At 43.4% G+C, this 23594-nt stretch overlaps 1 protein-coding gene across 1 annotated transcript in view; it reads left to right on the plus strand.

Moving 5' to 3' along the window:
- Positions 1 to 7616: 7616 nt before the first annotated feature.
- MEN1 (menin 1) overlaps positions 7617 to 23594 on the plus strand; it is a 145884-nt gene continuing 129906 nt past the window's right edge. The window contains exon 1 of the mRNA XM_086938084.1: positions 7617 to 7760. The gene's annotated coding sequence lies outside the window, so the exon portion shown is untranslated. The remainder of the gene's footprint in view (positions 7761 to 23594) is intronic.

Here is a 23594-nt window from a genome sequence, read left to right on the forward strand (position 1 = left end):
TTGACAGGCGAGACCAAAAAAACGCTAAAGCAGTGGGAAGTGCATAGCCTTTCGAGATTCACAAATAAAGGCAGCCACATCAATTCCAGCATATGCACATTTGCACAAAAGCGACTAGCAAAGTGGTAGAGCCCCGGGCCAGGGGACTCGCCCCCTTCCGACCCCGGAGACGCCGCCTGCGTCTGGAGCAGGCGAGGGAGAGGAGGCGCTGCTACACAAAGCTCCAAGGAAGATGCACAGCCTTCCACACGGGGCAAGTTTCTTCCCACATGAAACTCTGTTGATCGTTCTGGTGAGAGGCCCCCTCCTCCTTCCGTTTAAACTTTGTTTTTGACTTTGCTGCCTCCCGTTCTGCGAACAGCTTCCTTGGCACCTGTGGTCTTTCTTCCCTGATCCCTGGTCTCCGGTTCGAACTCCTCTGCCCCAGCTCCTCATGGACGATGAGGTTATGACTTTGCTGCGGACTGCCTTTCTCCCCCCGGACTTGCTGGCTACGGCAGCCCTCTTCCTGGACTTTCGGACTTGGATCTTTGTGCTCCCCGCCATTTTCTTTTTATGACTCGCTTCTTCTTCTACCTTTCTCCTCCGCCATTTAGCGATCTCTGACCTCCCCCTCTGTCCTAGCGACCTTTCTATTGTCTCTCCTGTTGCCTCTGACACACTCCTCGCTGTCTTACTCGTTACTATCTGCTTCCCTCTCTCATTTGTCTCACTTTCCTGCCCTTCTCTGTCCCTCCCTTGGTGCTGTGACTGCATCCCCGCTCCGACTGCATCCCCCCTCCGACCCCACTTTATGGAACTCTGCTTTTCTGTATATAAAGATAACTCTAATAACTAGTATTTGCAGTAGACCACTGTACTCTCTACCACTCCTATGTGACTCTTAGTGTATATCCATTTGTATCCCTCCCCTATGTATATAGAGATAGCTCTAATCACTAGTATATGTGTGGTATCGTGTTGGTGCTGTGCGCGTGTGTGTCTCGTGTTGTGGTGCGTGTATGTGTATGTATGCGCGTGTGTGTATGTGCTCGTGTGGAATGCGTGGAATGTATGCCAGTGTGAATGCTGTGGGAGTCAGTTACTGGAAGGGAGGACGGAGGAAGTACTATCGTGTTGCTGTATCGCCTTCTACTTGAATGTTAATAAAGAACAATTGAAGAACCTACTTGCCTACAGGATCCTTCTTACAATACATGGCGACGAGCGGGATTTGGCAGCAGCGACATCGATTTTCTTAAAAAAAAAAAAAAAAAAATGTTTCTATCTTAATTCCGTTGGATTATTGAATATTGGATTATCCAACTCTCACTTGCTAACGATTTACTACTAAGAGACTTTCAACAACAGTGAGTAGCAATTGGCAGAACTTGTATTTTGTGGAAAGTGAAAAGTTTACCTTCTTTAAACGATCTACGGCAACGTATGGTGCATCTTTTGAACTGGACTCGTGAATGAACAGTTGCGCGTGCGGATGAACCTCTAGTCTTCCCGTAGCCGATTGTCATCGTCACGTGATATTGTCATCACGTATCACGCACAACGTGTGGCCATTTTGGATGTATTTTTTTTTGCATCATTGCAACGCGTCAACAGATTAACATAGCGTCTGAGCAACGCGATCAACATAACATCAGAGCAACGCGTTCGACATAACATCTAAGCAACGCGTTCAGATGTCAATTTTAAATAAATACATATACGGCGTTTATAAGCAAAATTAACGCTGGCCATCCAGTTGATTCTACGTTGTGGGTAACATCTTTATGTACTATTTTAACGTTATTTTTTTTACTACAAGTACAAAGCCTTATTTATTTTCCACACTATTTAAACCTTGGTGAACTTTTTGTACAAGGAAAATTGCATATTAACTTGGACTTTGGTGAACTGTTTGCGCAAGTATCTGCAAAGCATTTTTTTTCTTTTTCTTCATTTTTGCAAGTGTTAAATTGTATTACCTTATATTGTAATTGTAATGTCTTCAATTCATCCACCTCCATTTTTTCTGGCGGAATCTGGTGAACCTCCTATTGCATGGGATCTTTGGATTGATATGTTTGAGGCTTATGTTGAAGTGTTAAATGAAGAGGAACCTTCTCAAGATAGGAAGGTATCACTACTTAAACATAGATTAGGTGCTGTAGGTTTGAGGGAGTTCAAAAATCTACCGAAAATTGAAAATGCTGGTGATATGAGTGCTTATCAATGTGCCGTCAAACAGATGCAGGAAAGATTTGGAAGAAAAATTAACGTAGTGATGGAAAGGTTTAAGTTTTATTCAAGGGCTCAAAAAAGTGATGAGTCAATTGATCAATTTGTTTCTGCTCTGAGGGGTTTAGCAGTCACCTGCGAATTTGAAACCATCACATACGATCAGGTTTTGCGGGACCAGATCCTTATGAAGACTAAATCTAAAAAAATCCAGGAGAAATTATGGTCATCTGGCAGCACTTCATTGAAAAATGCAATTGAAGTTGCTAGAGGTGTAGAAATTTCTGACCAATGCATTCGTGAAGTCAGAAATGAAAAAAATGATAGTGATTCTACATCAATTAATGCTGTGAATAGGGTTGATAATTATAAACCCAAGACTGATAGTAAGACTGATATTAAGATGACTAGTTATTCATCTTATTCTAATAAAAAGGGGAATGAAAAAACTTATGTAAAAACTGGTGAATCAAAAAAGTTTGCGTGTTTTAGATGTGGGTCTTCGACTCATCTAGCAAATTATAAGTGGTGTCCAGCTCTTGACAAAATATGCACTAATTGTAAAAAAAAGGGACATTTTACTAGAGTTTGTCGGGATTTCAAAGCTAAAGTTAACTATTTACAAAATGATGAACAAGATGACATTAATTGTGTTCATGCTAATAATCAAGGTGATGCTTTCTACGTTGTAGGCGATGTATGTAGTATACAGGACGAATCTCTTAAAGGGACAAATAAGGTAAAAAAATTACCGTCATGCCTTGTCACCATTGATGGTTTGGAAGTAAAGGTCATGGTAGACTCTTGTGCATGGTACACCATTATGGGTATGGATTTGTTTAAATCTCTTTGGCCTACTAGACCATTATTAGGTCCTGATGTACGACCTGGTAGTTACACTGGGCATAAAATACCTTTAGAAGGGTTCATAATTGCTAAAATAACCTTTGGCTGTAATTCGTGCCAGGGTAAAATTTATGTGGCCGACAAAGGTGCAACTATTTTGGGGTGGCCACACATTTTTGATTTGGGCATGAAAATCGTCCCCAGACGGGAATGTCCTGTGTATTCTATTCAGGATGAATGCATTGAGAATAATACTTATTCAAACCTACAAGAAAAATTTCCTGATGTATTTTCGAATGGGATTGGCAAAATGGTTGGGTTCAAACATAAAATAATATTAAGAGAGGGCGCATGTCCTATTCGACAAAAACTTAGGAATGTTCCCATCAGCTATAGGGAGAAGTTAGGTGAGATACTTAAGAAACTATGTAGTGATGGCATTGTTGAACCTGTTGAAAGCTCGGATTGGGTTTCGCCAGTCGTAATTTCGCTTAAATCCAATGGCGATTTACGACTGTGTGTGGACCTAAGATGTTTAAATGAAGCTATCTGGGTGGACACATTTCCTCTTCCTAATTTGCAGGAGCTTACATCGTCTGTTGGTGGCTCATCTTGGTTTTCCAAGATAGACTTAACCAGTGCGTACCATCAAATTGTATTAGATGACGATTCTAGACATTGCACTGCTTTCATTACTACAGAAGGAATGTTTAGGTATAAACGAATGCCATTTGGTCTCGCCAGTGCATCTGCTGTATTCCAAAGGGAAATGTGCAGGGTTTTACAAGGTATTGAAAATGCTAAGGTCTTTCAAGACGACATTTTAATATATGGGAAAGATAAAGAATGTCACGATAAAAGTTTATTTGAGGTTTTAGATGCATTGAGAAGAAGTGGGTTGACCATTAAAAACGAGAAATGTGTATTTGGGAAATCTGAAGTTGAATACTTAGGACATGTGATATCTAAGGATGGGATTCGACCTAAAATCAGTCATGTTGATGCTATCTTAGCTGTTCCGGAGCCTACTAGCAAAGAGCAATTGATGTCATTCCTTGGACTCACAGAATTTTATTCACGTTTTATTGAAAACTATGCTTCAAAAGTTGAACCCTTGAGATTGTTATTAAAAAGAGGTGTAGTTTTTACATGGGGTGAGCAACAAAAGACATGTTTTGAGGAAGTGAAGAAGGAGATAGTCACTACTCCTTGTCTGAAACCCTTTTTGCCAACGGCTGAATGTGTGTTATCTGTGGATGCGTCTGGTTATGGAATTGGGGCTGTATTTTCCCAGCGGGTTAAGTCTGAAAAATGGGTAGTAGCGTATGCTTCACGCACCTTGACCCAAGCGGAGCGGAACTATTCCGTGATTGAGAAAGAATTATTGGCTGCTTCATGGGCAGCTGAAAGATTTCGAATGTATGTATGGGGGAGGAAATTTAAAATTTGCACGGATCACAAACCATTAGTGAATATTTTAAGACCTGAGGGAGGAAAAAACTTAACCCCAAGGTTAGCTCGCTTAGCTTCAAAGCTGCAGATGTTTAATTTTAGCATAGAGTACATTCCGGGTAAAGATAATGTAGTTGCGGATGGTTTATCCAGGTTACCCAATGTGGATTCTAAGGAAGTTGTAACCAATACTGATTGTGAAATAGCATTTACTACTAAGGATGTATTTCTTGTTGGGACTCAGGATGCCATTAGTGGTATCTCTGAAACATCGTGGATGAATGAGATGGAGAAGGATGTAGTTCTGAAGGAGATTAAACGTTTTATAGTTGAGGGTTGGCCAAGAGAGTCCAATTTACGTGGTGAATGTGTTGCATTCTCTAAGATTAGAGATGAATTGTGTATTGTCAATGATATTATCCTAAGAGGCGACAGGATTGTTCCCCCTGTGGGTTTAAGGAAAGATATTGCTGAGAAAAGCCATTTAGGACATGGTGGTATGTCCAGTTCGAAAAGGAGGGTCAAAGAGTGGTTTTGGTGGCCAGGGTTAGATTCTATGGTGGACCGATTGGTAAGGGATTGCAAGATTTGTGGTACTAGTGATAAAGTGGTTAAACCATTACATGTACCATTAACCGTGGTAGAATTACCTGAATACCCGTGGCAGAAAGTAGCTATTGATTTTATGGGGCCATTTTCTGCCTTATCATCTATGGACTGTTATGCCATTGTACTAGTTGATTATTATTCAAAATGGCCCGAGGTAAGAATGGTAAGTGGGATGTCATCTGATGTAGTTATTGAGTTTTTAGAGGATGTATTTTCAAGAGAGGGTGTTCCTGAAATATTAGTTTCAGATAATGGTCCCCAATTTGTATCACAGAAGATGGAAGAATTTTTACAAGTGATGGGTATCAAACACATTAAATCTTCATTATATCACCCAGAAGGTAACGGCCAAGTTGAACGCTTCAACAGAGTGGTTAAAGAAGCAATTGAATTGGCATTGAGTGCAGGGTTGCCTTGGAGGAAAGCTTTGCAAGAGAGGCTGACTGCTTATCGTGTTACCCCCCATTCAGCTACAGGGAGAACACCTTTCGAGATCTTGAGGGGTAGGAAACCTTTCTCTGGGTTGGTGCCTTGGTGGTTGAGGAAAAGAAATGATAAAATGCAATGCAACACTAGGAATATTGATAAAGAAGTCAGATCTGAGGTTAAGAGGTATCAAGATCGTAACCAGCAGTATCATGGTAGTAGACATGCTTGGCCTTTAGTTAGGATTGGTCAGTTGGTTAGGGTGAAGAACCCTAGGAAGGTGTTGAAGGGTGAAAGCGTATGGTCTAAACCTTTAAAAGTAATAAAGGTTTTTGGTAGTGCTGTTGAATTAGAAGATGGTAAAAGATGGAATTTTCGCCAATTGAGTCTTTGTAATGAGAGGAGTGGTGTGGTTGGTGCACATCATGATGGTGGGTCTTGTAGCGGTTATTTATTAGGTGATGATTTTGGCCTAGTAAAAGAATTGGAGTTATCTAGTGATGCAAGTAGTTGTAGTACAGGTAGTTGTAGTACCGATTGTGAGCCCGGTTATGGTGTTGGGGATGTTGGTGATGTTGGACCTTCTTCCTCTCATTCCGGCGTTGATGATGAGTGTCTTCGACGTAGTGATAGAGTAAGGAAGTTGCCTGTCCGGTTTTCTGATTACAGATTAGGATGATTCTGTTGTGGGTACTTAGACTCTTTGAGGAGGAGGGTGTGTGGTATCGTGTTGGTGCTGTGCGCGTGTGTGTCTCGTGTTGTGGTGCGTGTATGTGTATGTATGCGCGTGTGTGTATGTGCTCGTGTGGAATGCGTGGAATGTATGCCAGTGTGAATGCTGTGGGAGTCAGTTACTGGAAGGGAGGACGGAGGAAGTACTATCGTGTTGCTGTATCGCCTTCTACTTGAATGTTAATAAAGAACAATTGAAGAACCTACTTGCCTACAGGATCCTTCTTACAATAATATGCAGTAGACCTTTGTACTCTCTACCATTCCTATGTGACTCTTATAGTATAATATGCGAAAAACAAGGACCCCCTGGGTAGTAACTCCAACAGACTCCTAGGGCAGGGTAGACAAAATGTGTGCAAAAAAAATCCTAGGCAATCTAAACAGTAGATAAACAAGCAACTGGACCCAATTGCAGAAGGAACAGTCAAAGAGAAAAAATAATTATTTGTATAAAATATGTGTACTAAAAACATGTTTATTTTATACAAATAATTATTTTTTCTCTTTGACTGTTCCTTCTGCAATTGGGTCCAGTTACTTGTTTATCTACTGTTTAGATTGCCTAGGATTTTTTTTGCACACAATCTAATAGTATATCCATTCGTATCCCTTCCCTATGTATATAGAGATAACTCTAATCACTATTATATGCAGTAGACCTTTGTACTCTCTACCATTCCTATGTGACTCTTAGAGTATATCCATCCGTAGCCCTTCCCTATGTATATAGAGATAACTCTAATCACCAGTCTCTTCTTTGTGTGACTTTACATCTTGTACATTTGCAATTTTTGGTGGGCATGACACTTGCAGGTGCAGCCCATCCATGCATGAGAAACCTCGAAGTCAAGACCCCCTGTACTAAGTAGGGAGCAAAATGAGCTGTCGCAACAGGACTCATGGTGATGGAAAGTGATTTATGGCCAATCATTAAAATATTTGTCTGACTTATGATGATTTATGACATGCAATGACCTACTATGTTTTGAAACTAAAAGGAATTGATTCTCACTGTATGGCCAGTTATGAATTGAATTGAATGGCGTTCAAGAAATCCGCATGTCTAGAACATATGTTAATGTATGTACCAGCTTGTAAAATAATAACCAGCGGCCGTTCTCCCACCAAAGAATGTCTTGGTGTTCGTGTTTTTTTATATATTGAATGTAAGATAAATGCTTTCGTTTTTCTGAGGGAAAATATGCTTTTAAATGTTCATTATCGCAATGCTCGTCAGGGATAATTAGCGCTATATAAATACAATTACAATTACCCAATTTGCGCCTTTTTTTCATCATTTTTCGGGGCTGGGCTTGTTTTAGGTGTCTTTCTGTGGGACATGCGCTTGTTTGGGGAGTCTCTTGCTGGAGGGTTGTGCTTGTTTTGAATTTCAGACGTCTCCGCACTGGACATGGCGGCGCCCCTGAACGACTAAACACGAACGTGAAGGCGGGAGACAGGAAGGGACCATAGAGCGGGTGAGTGAGTGGACGTGAGATTATAGAGGGGGAGGCAAGGTAGATGCAGAAAAGTGAGCAGTGAATCAGCGGTGCGTAGGAGAAGGGGAGATTTTGTGAAATAAGTGATGAAAAGTCCCACATGAGCTGATACGTACGCGATAAAGGGGGAGATGGGGAGAATAAGAGAAAACGGAATGGTAAAGAAAAAAGAAAGAGAAGGATGAGGAAGCAGCTCCACGATACTTTATTTTGGGGCTGTGAACGTGCTTGCACAGGCCATTCTAATATTTTTGAGCATTTGAAACCCGCTAGCTTTGTGTACAGTGTAACTTTGACACGTTCGAATGATCCACGTTTAGATGTTTCTAATATAAAGAAATGTGAACTTGAAGTCACGTGTTTCATGTCAACAACGCACCTCGATTTTTTTTTTCTCAAATCGTTTCTCCAGTTTTTGGGTTTTAATTTGTCTCTGTACGAGTAATGCAAAAGGTTTGACTAGGATTTAGAATTGTGTTAATGGTCCAATTTGATAACATTTGCTCAAATACGTATTTTTTTAAAAGATTTATTTTGGATCAGTGCTATGGCGTTCTCTGTTAATAGTTCTTGCTTTAGGAAAGACAAAAACAAACCCGTAACTTCAAACGGTGCTAGCAAACTAATAAAGTCAGTGACTGAGTCTGTCACTAAGACGGTCAGAGAGCATCTCTGGTAAGCGGCGCTATTATAAGGGGTTTTTGGGTAGTGCAGTGTACTGTACTTACTTGGCCTCTTGGTGCTTTGTGTAGATTTAGTCTGTGGTTTTGATTAATCGAGTGGGTCTCCATGGTAGGTTTAGTGTTGATCGATGATTAGTTGAGTGGGTTCTGCAAATCGAGGTGTTCTAGTAGGGCGTGGTGGTCTTGCAACCTTCCCTAACACTTGCGAATATACATTGTAAACCCCCCCCCCCCGCACTTGTCGAACTCCAAATTAGTTCACATCCCTCATATACATTTATGAATGAACTTATGCCGGCCATGCATTTGCATTTTCTGTGGGAATACTTGGCCCAAATTTATTACATGCATGGACTCTTCGGTAAACCATTCACCTCGTAAATAACAGTGGACAGTCCTAATTCAAGATGACTTGGCCATAAAACATTATTACAGTGTCACAACTCATTCCGCGTGTCACAGATCATTCCGACAGACTCATAAATCATAATATCAAGACGGGTCATAAATCACGGTTGACAGGTCTTCAATCACCTATGCCGTATATAAACCATTTTGACAGGATCAAAAAACCTTCCTGCGTGACAGATCATAAATGGTTGACATGCCCCAAATCATCCCATATATTAATAAAGTTCTTGTCATAATTCTGCCCCTTTTGTTGTTTAGGCAATCCTCCATGCTTCGAGTGGAGTCATAAAGTTTGTTGGTCTTTTGTTCTTTCTCTGATCATGAGGGGGGTAGCCTCTTACTGCTGTTTAGTCTTGAACTTACTACCTTGTCTGTTCATTTTGTGCCCTGCCAACCGGCCTGCCTGGGCTGTGAGTGCCATGCTCTTCCGTCAGCCTACCGTAAGGTATCCCAAGGTAAGTGGCCTTCCTACAGCACACATCCTTTCAGTGTATCTCCTTTACCAACCAATGTACTAATTTTACAGCCACACCACCTGTGGGGCTCACGTCCCCAGGCTGCTCCCCCTTTTCATTTTTGGGGGTTTGCTCCTTGATCCTCTTTTTAGTGCAGCCCGGACTGACCCGTCAGTCTCTCACCAGTACACCTCAGTGTCTCGGTCATCAGGCCTCCCAAGGATCACTGTTATGGCAACACCTTCCTTTCTGACTGCCTACTGGCTGCTTTTATGCTTTAATGCAGCCCTTAAAAGGTGCTGTCTCCGTTATGTGGCTTCGGTCTCCCAACCATTGACCTTCTCTTGTTATACTACATTGGTATACTCAGTCCAGATTAATCTAAGCCTTTGGCCATCTGCCCCTGGTGCTCTAATCAGACAGTTGTATTCTGTCTGGTGCTTGTTCAGCAGCAGTCCCTTAACCCTTCGCAGCTGGGCAAATTCCCATGCTGTGCGGGGGGCGCGCACAGCGCCCCAGTGCTCATGACGAGGTCAGCTCGTCATGAGCCACGGTGGTCGTGTGCTCATGACGAGCTGAGCTCGTCATGACCACACCCGTTTCTTTAGAACGTTTGCACAGCAGGGGAATTAGCCCAGCATGCAAGCGTTCTAAAGGTCATGGCGAGCTCAGCTCGTCATGAGCACACGAGCACCGTGGCTCATGACAAGCTGAGCTCATCATGAGATTCGAAGGGGTTAAGTGTCTAGCTAAGATGCCTAACCAAGGGCCTGAAGCTCATTGTAACCACAGCTGTCTGCGTGGAGGAGTATCCCCGCTGACTAAAGCACCAGGGTCTCTGCCCTTGTTCCCCAGTGCCATACCCCAACTAGAGGGAGGAATGAACCGAACAGTACTTGTTCACGTCAGGCGTGTGGTGACCCTGATACTCCGTTTTCTTGTTGCATCTCGTAAACTGAGTCTTAATGGCCCGTTAGCTGCTTAGCAAACTAGCTGGGTTAAGGTACTTCTTCTCAGTTACTTCTACCAATTTAGTTGTCCTTGCCCCTTAGAGTTTTATTCATTACATTTCTCCCGTGCCCAGGTATACTAATATTAGTGGGTTGGAATACCCTGGGTTATGCTTCCAGGACTGGGGTAGCGCTTGGTGCTTTATCCTCTAGGCTTTAGATATTATTGCATTACAGGAGACTTTGGAGTTATGTTATATTGCATACTGGTTATATTTGTTACTGCCTTGCAGCTCAATCATCCGATTCAGGGAGATGTAAGGATGCTTATCCGTTTGGTTGAGAGAATCCTTAAATGCCCAGGCCACTTCCATTAATACGATTAGTCATTGGATAAGTATTTGATAATTGTAGGTGAAAGCACTGCTCACGTTTTAATTTGTAGGGGCTTCAATGCCATTTTATTTTTAGGTCGAGCCTGGGCAGCGCATGCGCTGCTCTGCAAGGCATGCTGTATTGGAGTATGGGCTTGAAGCCCCACCCACTCTCCGCCCCTATTTTTCATTGGCTTGTGTCATTATCCTTCATAATTGATGCATTCTGATTCGTTAATAGGCTTGTTAGTGCCTGGTCTTCATTTGTAACCTACCATGAGAACTGGCCCTTTTACTTCGGTTGTTGCACGGTACATCTTATTTAGTCTGCATGCACTATTTTCTTTAATGCATTTCTCCTACTGCAGGCACTACATCCTTTCCTGCAACATTCAGTGTGCCATGCGCGCTTTCACTGGGCGCTTTTATTAAAAAAAAAAAAGCATTGTTTGTCAACTTGTCAAACAAATGCTTTTTTGGGTAAAAGTGCCACATGCCGCACTTTCACTTTAATAGCAGCCTCAGATCATTCTTTAGAAGCAGCTCGTCTAAAAGCGGCGAGGCATTTATTAACGTGAAATCGCAGCATGGGACACTCGTAAACAACAAGCATTTGCAATGCAATAGGTCTTGCATTTTAGAAATTTTGACCTTTTGGTATTGTAAATGACAATGCCTTTTATTATTGCAGGTTTTTTAAACACACAAATAAAAGGCATTGTCTTTTACAATGCCAATATCTCAAAATCTCGCAATTGCGAGACCTATTGCAGTGCAAATGCTTGTTAGTATTAAGTTTTGACTTGGATCTATAGAACGCTGCCAGGGCTGGCTACCGAATTGGTGGCGCCTCCCATCCCGATCACCTGCTTCTGCTCTGATTCCCCAACTTCTATCCTCCAATGCTGACCCCATCTCTCCCTAGCACCTCTTTCCTATGTATTTTACCTGTTTTTATTGGGCTACTCAAAACCCAGTAAGGTGTCGGCCCTTCATGTCACACATGTATTATTTAGAGACAATGAATCCTATACCTATAGCTAAGTGTATATGAAATATCAAATAAGTTAAGGAAGGACTCCAATGTCTGATATTCACTCGACCTCCGTACGCCATTGTACTTAGAGTGCTTGACCTGGTAAAGCACAAGCTCGGGATTTAAAAGGAAAGCACTAGATGTGATTGGTGTACCCATAATTATGTATTTAGACCCTACCCACCTATCTTGGCTCATTAGGATAATTAGAGACTGGGAAAGTCAAAGTTCTAACCTATATCTTGCAGTTTGCATGTAGGGCCATTCATGCTGTTTAGATTATCATACTATGGGTATCACCTAGACATCAACCGATGAATCCGCGTCGAGTTGTCAGCAGTTACTCACCATTTGTCAAGGAAAAGTCATTTAATAAATCGAGCTGGATAAGAAATATTAACCGTTGCTCTGGAGGGGGTGAAGTACGGTTGGCTCCATCTTTATATTGAACTAGCAGCCCGTCCCGACGTTGTCCGGATATGAATTGCTGCCGGCCAGTAGTATATTGTTTTGTAGGATTTCGTTTAGATAGCATTTCTTATCTGTGACAGGCCTGTGAAACGCTCCGATTCACAGTGCACTGCTGATGCACTTAAAAGTGCGTGTTCAGTAGTGTGTGAACTCGAGTTTCCCTACTTTATTTTTCCTTGCAATATTATATAGCGCGAACTCGACAACATGGCATGAGCACAATTTACATTACAGAAGAACACATTCATTTGTGGTAGGCACGGGGAGACAAAGCGATTTGCCTGGAATCACAGGATGTTGAGCTGATGCCGAGATTCGAACGTAGCTCCCCAGCTCTAAAGTTCGCAATTCTAGAACTTGTGGGGGGAGGTGTCTAAAAGTGTATGTCGTTGCTGGCCATCAATGAGAGACCTGTGCATTTTTCAAATTGGAGGTAAAAAAATATGAGTATGTTGCTGGAGATGTGGGCCGCCGTGCCACCAATGTACTTACCAGGGAAGGGTAAACACCCATTATTCCACAACTTTCTTTCCGCATACTATCACTCCGCATACTTTCGTTACGAAAGTACCATGACTCCGCAATGCCATTATAACGCATGGTATTACATTTTATATGCTTTTACCACGCATACATTTACAACGAAATTAGTTGTAAATGCATGAGTGGTAAAAGCATGTTTTTTTTTTAAATGTTTGGATAAGGTAAGTATGGGTATAGGGGTATATGTTTTGGGGTACTGAGCTATATGTTTTGGGGTGTTTGGGTATTTTAAGGGTTCAAATATAGTTTTGGGTTATGGGGTACAGGGTTAGTTTTAGGGTTTAGGTATGGGTTTTGGGGTACAGGGGTATTTTTAGGGTTCAGGGCTAGGTTTGGGTTTTGGGGTATAGTGGTATTTTTAGGGTTCAGTCCTAGGTTTGGGTTTTGGGATACAGGGGTATTTTAAGGGTTAGGTTTGGGTTTTGGGATACAGGGGTATTTTAGGATTTAGGGGTAGGTTTGGTTTTGAGGTACAGGGGTATTTTTAGGGTTTTGGGGTACAGGGGTATTTTTAGGGTTTAGGGATAGGTTTGGGTTTTGAGGTACAGGGTATATTTATAGGGTTAAGATGGGTTAGTGTTTAAGGGTGTTGGGGTATTTTAAGGAGTAAGGGTGGGTTATGATTACGGGGTGCAGGGGTATTTAAAGGGAGCAGGGTGGGATTAGCACACAATATGAGACATGGCATGAAGGGCGGAACGTACCACACGCCCCCAGGGTTTGTCACGCCCCCAGCACACGCCCACAGCACAACGCAGACACGCCCACAAGGGACTACTTTGCAGGCACGGTTCTTTTACCTAAATGTATATGGTGGGCGTCTGCATAGTCTATGTCCTTCTGCTGCAACTGCCCTTTCCAACGCTATATTGGGTGTTGCGATTGGTGCTGTGGTTCCTGAGATTACTAGCCTCAAAGGTTTGGGCTCTCTCTTTATTATATTAGTATGGATACGTCCATGCCACCATTTAGCAACATCTCGAAGGCAGACTTGTGGGGTGGGGATTATGGAGGGGCAGTGGGGGAGTTGAGAGGATATTTCCCTAATTACTTGCATTTGATTTGATAAAGTTTTAGACTGGTGAAAATTAAATTGCATATTTAAAAAAAATATTGCCAGTCTCTTTAATTGGGATTGTTGACTTGTTTTGTATTGTATTATAGAGTTGTAAAGTTATTATTACACTAATGTGTTGGACCAAATCCCTTGTCTATGTGGATTGCATTCACAGTATGTGAGCCAGGACATAATAATTTAAAATAAATTCAAAAGTGCAGACCTGCCAATTTAAACAAAAATTTCACCATGTGAGGAGGGGGCGGGGCCTTGAGCCGAGAAGCACCTAAAAGGTACTTTTGCCCCACCCCATTTCCAAACCCCTCTCTTCTGGAAGAAAAATAAAAGCTCGCTGAGTCTTGTTCCAATGTCCTGGTGTGTTTTCATGCCCTTCAATGGACGTTGGCATTTTAAAGCCTTCAAAAACGAGCTTGAAATCAAATATTTAAATGGCTTTAAGCTTGTTTTTCCTGGAACCGTGTGATATTGGGTCTCATTGGCAGGGGTGGGCGAAATCTCCTCTCTGCCGGCAGAGTTCAGAGTTTTCGCTACTCAGCTTGGAGCACTGAGTTTGGCAAACACTCAGCCTATACCACATAGCAGTGTTTACCGGCATCCACCACTAATTATATTGTTATCTCAAATACCTGGGAAGCACTCTATTGTCACAGTGAAGGCAGCTCTGTCTGTGCGTCACCTCGGCTGCTCTTATCATCATCTCTGACATCACGGTCCCCCAGCGTGTGACATAAGTTCCAGGCTCCATCAACGGGGAGCAGCTTGGAGAGCCAGTACTGAAGTACGAGGTTCCATCTCCCAGTGAGCTACTGTCCCTTTTCTAGCCATGCTTTTTAGGGCTCGCCTGGCGTTGCAGCGCGAAGCGCTGTCACCAGCGAGCATTGTCGTTGTGTTGCCTCCCCAAGTGGTACAGACCGGTGCACGAGCAGACTGCGGTCTGTGAGCGCGCTTCTAAGACGCGCTTCCCAGAAAATGGCGAATACTGCAGGCGCCCCCAATGGCACGAGCCGCAGGGAACGCCAACGTGCACGCTCACGGCGTCACGCTCCTGCCCTCCCGCGTCTCTCGCAAGGCTGTTCTGCGCTCCAGGCAGACTTGTTTACCCAAGGGCTCCGGCACTCGTCTCGAGTGAACTCTGCAGACTGTGCTGGCCCCCAGCCAGTTAAAAGGTGAGTGAAAGGAAGGTGTGTACATGAATGTGTGCATTGAGGCTTTACTGCATGCCTGCTCACGAGAAGCAGACGTGTTTGCTCTTGTGGGGAGCCTACATTATGATGCAGTGTGGGGGTGCACTAGGAGTCACGCTCCAAAGTGATGTATTTGCAATAGTTATTCATAAAGATATCTTAGCGTATTGCAAAATAAAACGAGTTTGCGCCTCCTCCAGTGTGACTAAAGATCCATTAAAGGAAGGTTTCCGACCGTTCAGCAAGCATACATTCTAACACAAAGTCAAGTCCACACCAAGCGGTGTGTAGGAGCCTCTCTAACAGCGAAATAGTAGGTAACCAAACACTTGTCGCATTCTATTTCCACCCAAAGATGTACAACCCTGAATTCTTGTGCTGGCTCTATCATTTACCCTCAGGCGAGGAAACCCTGTTTAACGTTTAATTGCTTCGTCCGCATGTGCAAGGGCTTATAACTTTGAGCAAATTTAGACCGCTGAGATTTTACAGCACTAATTTTCACATTTTCCAGGCCAGTGAACTATGCATTGCACTGAATGGTAATACATTTATATTTGGACTGTTCTTTTAAACTCATGAGAATAATGTGGGACACAAGGTAGAATTTCAAAGTTATATGTACTCCACAAGGAACTCGTGCAGAAATACTGCCCGCCACACTGATGGAACGTTAATTACAACTCCAGCATGGAGGTAAAAACTGTAAAAAAATAATAGTAACATTATTGCTACTTCACCTTATTGTTTTCTGGTATGACTCATACCTCTTGTATTAAATGTGTACGTGGTGCCTGTGATTTTTCTCAGATACATGCATTTATCACACATAAAAGACTTTGTGACTAAGAATGGGTGGAAGGGTCCAGGATGGAAAAGGGGAGTTGTTACTCCAGATTTCCACCTAGTTGCTGTTCTCCATCTCAAGCCTTTTGAAGTTTCGGCCTCTGTGATTGGAGGGATGGTCAGTGGAAGTTTCCAGATTACATATTTCATTCATGTTGTCCACAGCAGTGCACAATTAGATTACATTCTGTCTTGCGGCAAGAGGCGGGGCGCAGAATGTGAAAATGGCACAAGGCATCTATTGTGGATTCCACCCCTAATGCCAGGCAGGCAGATCCGTTAGCCTAAAAGGAATCAGGACATCAGATCTGTGGATATTTGTGATCTCCAGTGCTTTAAATGGACAAGTACTGCCGTTACCAAGATGCTGCACTTCTTTAATTTGAAAGCGAGAGTACCCACACTTATCTGCACTGACAAAACACGTTTAATGGAAGAGTACTAGCACTTCTCAGGAAACAGGTACTCTATGGGGTGAGTTTTGCCTCTGTATGTCTATTTAAAGCACTGCTGATGTCACAAGAAGCGTGGTGTTATGATATGATGGCTAGGGTGCGAAGGGGACCTATGGAATTCACCAAAATGTCACGAATACGGGATGTGACGTCATGCTTCCGTCATACCATCTCATTGTTGGCTCCCTGCCCTCCTCTTAGCTCTCCCACACCCTCCTGCTTGGTGCTGATAAGGTGGGAACTTGTCAAAGTGTGGAAGTTAGAAGGAACAAGTCAAGTTTATTTCAAAATTCGGAACTCCTTCGAAGTCCACGAGATTAATCATAAAACATCACAAATAAATACAGTTTTACACTAATAAATAAAATATAAGTGGCAACAAGGGAATCGTCAAAGTATGGAACAGATAACTGTAAATACGGCTCAACACCTTGCACCGGTGGTCTATCCAGGGTTAGCAGCCGTTACCCCTCGTTGACGTCAATGGCTGCTTTATTTATTATACGATTATGCCAAGCTAAATAAACATAATATATTGTGTTTGCATCATGATAGTCTACACAACAAACGGTTTATTGGCACCTGTGTAATAGGCATCATTATTATGTGACAACATTAAGCCTATCTGTTTCGGTAAGTTGGAATTCAGTTTCCTCTGCACAGAATAAAGCGATTAATGTGCAGTTACACCCCGCCCTTCACAGTGTGCGCTCTACCCACTGAGTTATCTTCCGGAAGACGCAGCCGTTAAACGCTCAGAAGCCTGGCTTCTTTGGTGGGGGGAGGTCAGTGGTGCTGTCATATTTTTTTCCCAGTCCCTGCACTCTGTTATTTTCGTGTGGGTGGCTCCTTCCCTGCTGCTCGCCTAACGAGCGAGGCGTTGAGAACCAGGATGGGATGAATATGGTGGAGTGGAGTGGAGTGGAGTGGAGTGGAGTGGAGTGGAGATATGAAAGGGCACGCAGTGGTGAACGCACGCTGGCTCCGGTGGCTTAGTGGACTTGTGTCCACTGGAGGGCCTGTGCTCGACCTCGTGGGCACAGGTTCAAACCCATATGGGTCCTCTCAGCCTTTCATCCTTCAAAGGTCGCCAAAAAGAGTAGATTCAGTCTGGCCAGAACAAGCATCTGTTATTTAGCGCTAAGATGCCCTTCTGGTTGAAAGTGCACTTTACAAGTGATTTAGGAAGCGGGGATGTATAAAGGGGTGAATTGGATGTGCACAGGGATGTAAGACAGTGCACAAGGAATACAGATGAATAGAAGAAACAGTTTAGTGCGAGCATTGAAGGATGTTGGATGTCATGAACATGGTTTGGAAAGCACTGATATTCACGCTTTGGATAGAATAGATGTTTTACAAGGCATTTACATAGCCAGAGCACACCGGCCTTTCAGAGGGCCCGGCCTGGAAGGGGTTTCCATTGGTAGAGACTGTCTGCCTCTTTCTCCTCTCTGCTTGAAAACATTTCATTACAAAAGTATTCCAGAGTCTTAAGTACCAGTGTGTCAAGAAAGGGCAGTTTTCTTTATACAAATTAACTGCCAATGTTTATCACCACTGCTAAGCCGTTCCACATCAGTGCTCCGCTGGCCTCAGTTTGATGTTTCAACAGAGGGTTCTCAGCTCAAGTTAGATGCCTGTCTTCATTGGGAGTGGGTTTTTTAATATTGTTTTCATGTAAGTTGTTGCTTTGATTTAGAAGGGTTTAATTTGTGGGCAAATGAGTTAAGTGCACTCATGATTTATATGACTGTAGATATCAGTTGTCCAGGGCTTCTCTCCCTACTATACAATATGTATCTGTACTACTATCTCCCCAGTATGTTCCAGGTGTTGACTAATGTTTACCCTTGTAAAGTGGACCAGTGGTTATGAAATGGATGGAGCGTCATCTTAGTAGCGCATAGATTTAGTGTTCCTGGTGCCTGTGAACATTAATCTGACCTTGTGTAATCAAACTGGGGCTCATGTAAAGTGTTTCAATACCTTCTGTGCCAGTTCACACTATACAAGAAAAAACAGTAATATTTAAAGGCAAACAATAATATTACCCATTTAATCCCTACTGAGATATTATCGATCACTGAAATGTACATACACATTGAATGTTAGTAAAAAAAAAGTTTAATCAAAGGAAGCATTTTTAAAGCAACTGAAGTAATGCTGATGTAAAATAAACAAAGAAATAGCTGCCACTGATTCAAAGACAGAATTGTGAAAATAGTTGAATCTGATAACAAATCACATTGTTACACAATAACAAAAAAAAATCCTCAGTCCACATTAACTGGCTATAGGTCAACGTTTGAGCCCAAAGGTAGAGTTGATCAGGGCCATTATCAGGATGTAGTGTCACAAAATACAAAAATATATCTGCACTCTTTGTAACAAACAGTGAAAGATTTGTTCGTGCCCCTCATGGAATACAAGGTAATTCGCAGAGAACAAAAAGGGGCATGGCAGGAGACAATCCAACCACGGCACACTTCATGGGTACGACAATTAAAAACGCCCAATTCTTGAGCCTATATATTTAACATGCAAAAAGAAATAAACCGTCGGAACAGTCTAGCAGAGACATTAATCGTCTGTACGTTCACTTAAAGGCCTGCAATTCATACGAAACAAGCATTTGCAATGCAATGGGTCTCGCATTTGCGAGAGTTTGAGCTATTGACTTTGCAAATGACAATGCATTGTGTTTTCGAAAACCTGCGAGGGTGCACTTTGTACATTTAGTCCTTGCTTACGAGATGCAAGGCTGGCAATAACTGCGCCAGGGATGTGGAATTCCTATAGCCCGACGCCCGGGACATATTGTTTGGGGTCAAGGGCAACAAGTTTTAATGTGCATTTTGTCCTTGGGACAAGTAGGCCCAATACCTTGCAGCACAAACCCTTTGGGTGCCAGTTTATAGTACCACATTATGGCTCTGGGAAGGGCATTCTCTACAATTCAGGTAAAGTGTGTGTTATATGTAATATCCACAGATAGCCTCAGCGGGTCCAGAAGCCCCTCGGGGCGCCCGTCAAACGGGACCAAATCCACCAAAATAGTATATATTCCCCCTAAGCATACCCTCTGTCTGGTAAACTCCATCAATATGGTCATCTAAAAGTCCCGAGCACCGAAACCCCACAGGGGCCCTCTCCAATACTCAGCTTCTTCAAGGATCTTCCAACTGCTCACTCCAACCCAACTATGGAAACCATGGCAAATACAGAACCAGCAAAAAGCCAGTTAAGTATCTTGTCTCCACAAGCAAGCCAATGTTCATCAAAGTTGGGAGACTTAAGCCCCTCAGGGCGCAAAGGAGGCCACACAATAAAACAGCTGGGCCATACTCTGGTTTGTGGCCCCACTGTCCCCCTGGACCCCAGGCGTTGTCCCCTCAACATTTGGTAACCGACAGACCTTAGCCACACAGCGCAGGACTGGGCGACTTTGGGTATGATGTTGGCTAAACGTAATATAGCACAGAACTGGGGCGCACAAGCAATCCCAACGCTTAATGGTGTGGGGGACATGGATAGAGCAATGGTGGCAGAGAAGGCTTTTTTTATCAACAGAAAATGCCCCAAAAATGGACACGGATATGTGGCAAGTGGAATGCCTACAGAGGGAATATTTGTACTCCTCCCCTCGAGGAAACGGACTCCGGCCTAAGAGCCTTATAGATAATTTCACCATTGGCAAACCCCACGAGAACGATGTATTCCTAGTGTATGTGGGACTGAGGGTTTACAGGCAAAATGTACTTCTGAAGATATTATTGATGTATAGGCATTGATGTACCTATTGTGTGTCTTTACATTGTGTGATTTCTCGATATCAATTTCAGTTACTGAAAAAGAACAATACAAAAAAAAAAAAATTAAACAGCTAGGCCAGGCAGAGCATGAGCGCCAACTCTCCCCCCCCCCCCCCCCCGTACCAACTGCTACCTCTCATCCTTCACGCACAGAGGACACAATCCTGACCTCACAAATCCCCTCCCCTCCCCCCCCCCCCCCCCCCCCCCCCCCCAATCCCGCCAACAGCATGAATGATTATTTCTGGCCAGCACTGCTGACAACACAACTTCATTCTGCGATCACTCAGATTTCACGCTGAAAAACTGGAAGTACAACTGGACCTTCTTAAATACACTAGCATTGTTTGTTTGTTTTAGGGATAGATGGCAAGTTGGATACGCTCAACAACCTCATTTTGTGAGCGCAAGGATCATCAGCGGTGCGGGATCCCCTGGCGCCCCTCAGCAAGGAAAATGTGCTTTCTCTCCTATCCTAAATAAATGGTCGGCTCTGCCATAAGTGTTAATATTTATAATGAATGACTTAAAGTTTCAAACTTCTCGTTCATCTATGTCCCTAGTGAACAGCAGTAGCGCTGGAAGGGGCTTCGAACACATCCCTACTGACCTCAAGGGTTCCTACCCCTCCCCCCCCCCCCCCCCCCCCCACACACACACCCTCCCCACACCCCTCAAGGGGCCCTCAGACCTCCAAATCAGAAAATACACCCCAATCATCGCACTCAATGTGGGATGCACACAAGACTGTGCACAGTGAAGATATACGCAGAACCCGAGTCTGGGTGCCTCGCCAACAAGAGTAAGTGCATGGCAATAGCAATCCCAATCCCGGAAGTTGAATTTCCCATGATTCCACCAAATTATTTGGTAAAGTGCAGAGCACTGAATTTACAGTGCAATACAGCCCATAAGGTAAAATGCCATTAGCCTTGGCAACCGCGGCTCAAAGGAAACCCACTACAAAGAAAGAGCGCAAAAAACTACGGAAAGCAAGGAACAAACAGACAAGCAGGCAATCAATGGCCATTGATCAAAGATCTATCAACAAAACATATCCAATCGATGAGAAAAGAAAATGATCACATAGGAGTGCATTCAAGACTGCCACCTCAAAGGGTGAGAATTCTCGACAAAGCTCAGCATCGCCCCCGCAATTGCTTTGGATATCTGGCAGGGGAGCCAGGCACAGGCTTTCACCAATGAGATTTTCCTACAAACCAACGCGGTTCCGACCACAGAAATAGCAACCCTTTAACAGAGCGGCAACAGCCTGAGACACCCATCACTAATACCACCTCAACAGCAGAGAAGAACAAGATCACCACCCTGACATTAAAGACACTGACAATTGCCAAAGAGACCATTATCCCCCCGCATCAAATGAAGAGCCTGAAGCCGCAATCCAATACCCTAAATCAAGCCCCATCAATGCAGCAGAGAGACCATGGTACAGCATGGGGACCACCAAATTCACAGAGGTAAACGACCACTACAAGCATTTTGAATCTGCTTGAACGGCACCCTCATAACAATTGGGCAGCAGACTCCAAATTCCCTGCAGTACATCAGCGCCCCCTGGTCAGAAGAGTATACAGGTATTTGAATGCGCAACCACTAACCCTAGACGCATGTAATAACAGGACAACGGTTACTGCTACAGACAAAGGCACAAGACCAAATAATCATCCAGGTGAAAAAATGTACCCCGAATACGCCTCAAAAGGCCCCAAAGACAGTTTAAACAGGCGAAATATATTTTTAAACTTCTGGAAAACCATGCACCCTCGGCCCATCTCACAAGCATGGACATATCAATAGCATTCCTTCTATCTAGTGAGAAGCAATCTGTTGTGAACAAATAGAAGTCCAGACTTCTAGCGTAGATTAGATAACTTCTTGTAACAACTTAAATAAAAGAACCTAAGATGAAAACCCCCACCAGGAGCAGCTGCCCTGCTGGTCAGCCCATTCCCAACTGACACTAACAGACATCCAACATTCCACGCCACACTCCTCATGGCTGAGCAGCAGGTAAACATAAGTTACAACATATCTCCCTTCTTTATGGGGGAACAGATTCATTGTGAAATAGATTAGATGAAATTAAATGATGACAATATGGAAAATGACATAGTCAAGAAATTGAATACAATGCATTAATATTAAAGGCAATACAATAATACATAAGAATCTATGCACAAATAGGTATATGAAAGACCACACTCATACCCTCAATGAATACTTAAAAGGAACGTCTCACATCACAATCTGTCATACCGTACCACAACCCATCATACTCGCAATAAATAATAAAATGAAACGTTCCGTCACACCGTACTACCTCTCATCGCGCACACAGTGAATAAGTGAAAAACATCCTGTAACACCGTAGTACAAGAAACTTCCAGTCACACCGTAGTACATCCCATCCTCGTCACCAAATGTTGTGAACAAATGGAAGTCCGGACTTATAGCGTAGATTAGATAGGTTCTTTTATTTAAGTTGTTACAAGAAGTTAATAGGAAACCCCCACCAGGAGCAGCTGCCCTGCTGCTCAGCCCATACCCAACTTACACTCACAGACAACCAACATTTCATCCATCCAACATTCCACGCCACTCATCCTGGCTGAGCAGTAGGTAAACATAAGTTACAACACAATCTAAGGAACCTACTCTAATAAAATTGTTCAAGCCTGAACAAGAAACCTAAATATGGCAAGAAAAGGACAATTTTAAAAACTGGGGTATAAAGCTAACAAGAAATGGGACTGAAGCGTATCCGGCACAGTTCTGAGACCCTGCAGGGACAATCAATTATACCAGAGGATGCTCAAAACAAACCTACTCGATCCTCAGAAACACAACAAGATGTTGAAGCCAGCTCAAACAGCCACAATACTGGAAAGCATGCCAGGGAGGTTATTTGTATTTTTAATCCTGCAACACTGCACCTGGCTAGTCATGGATTAATTAAACAATCAGGAACATTACCCCCTGCCACTGTTCCCACTAACCTGCGCGCGTGGGCGCGCGCTCACGATGGTCTCCCAGAGCGCGCAGTGTCCTGAATTCAGCGCGCACTCTAAGAGACGTCCTTATGAGACCATTCCCGCTGCCGCTTTTAAAACGCGAGCGGCGCGAAACCCAGGCTGGAGGCAGAGTAAGAACATAGTGTTAAAGACTTGCAAAGCCCTTCGTGGGCTTCAACCCCCCACACGCACACCCCCGTGTGTGGAACCCCGGGCTGAGATACCTTCCCAGACATACAACAGCCGCACCCGAATACTTCACTTCAAGACCATTTGCACGTTAATTAGGCTTTGATGGGTTTCACTACTTCTTGGGCCCCTGCATATCAACACCTCCGGGCTCTGACTGCTGGAAGAATTAGTCCCCCTCCCACGCCCTCTCATTGCTTGCTAATGATTTCACTCACAAATGAGACGTTTCAAGGCTGTTTATCCAGTCGAATGACTAATGTGTCACTCACTCCCCCGTCCCATGCG

This window comes from Lissotriton vulgaris, chromosome 9, assembly GCF_964263255.1.
Source record: "Lissotriton vulgaris chromosome 9, aLisVul1.2, whole genome shotgun sequence".
In the NCBI taxonomy this organism is placed as follows: Eukaryota; Metazoa; Chordata; class Amphibia; order Caudata; family Salamandridae; genus Lissotriton; species Lissotriton vulgaris.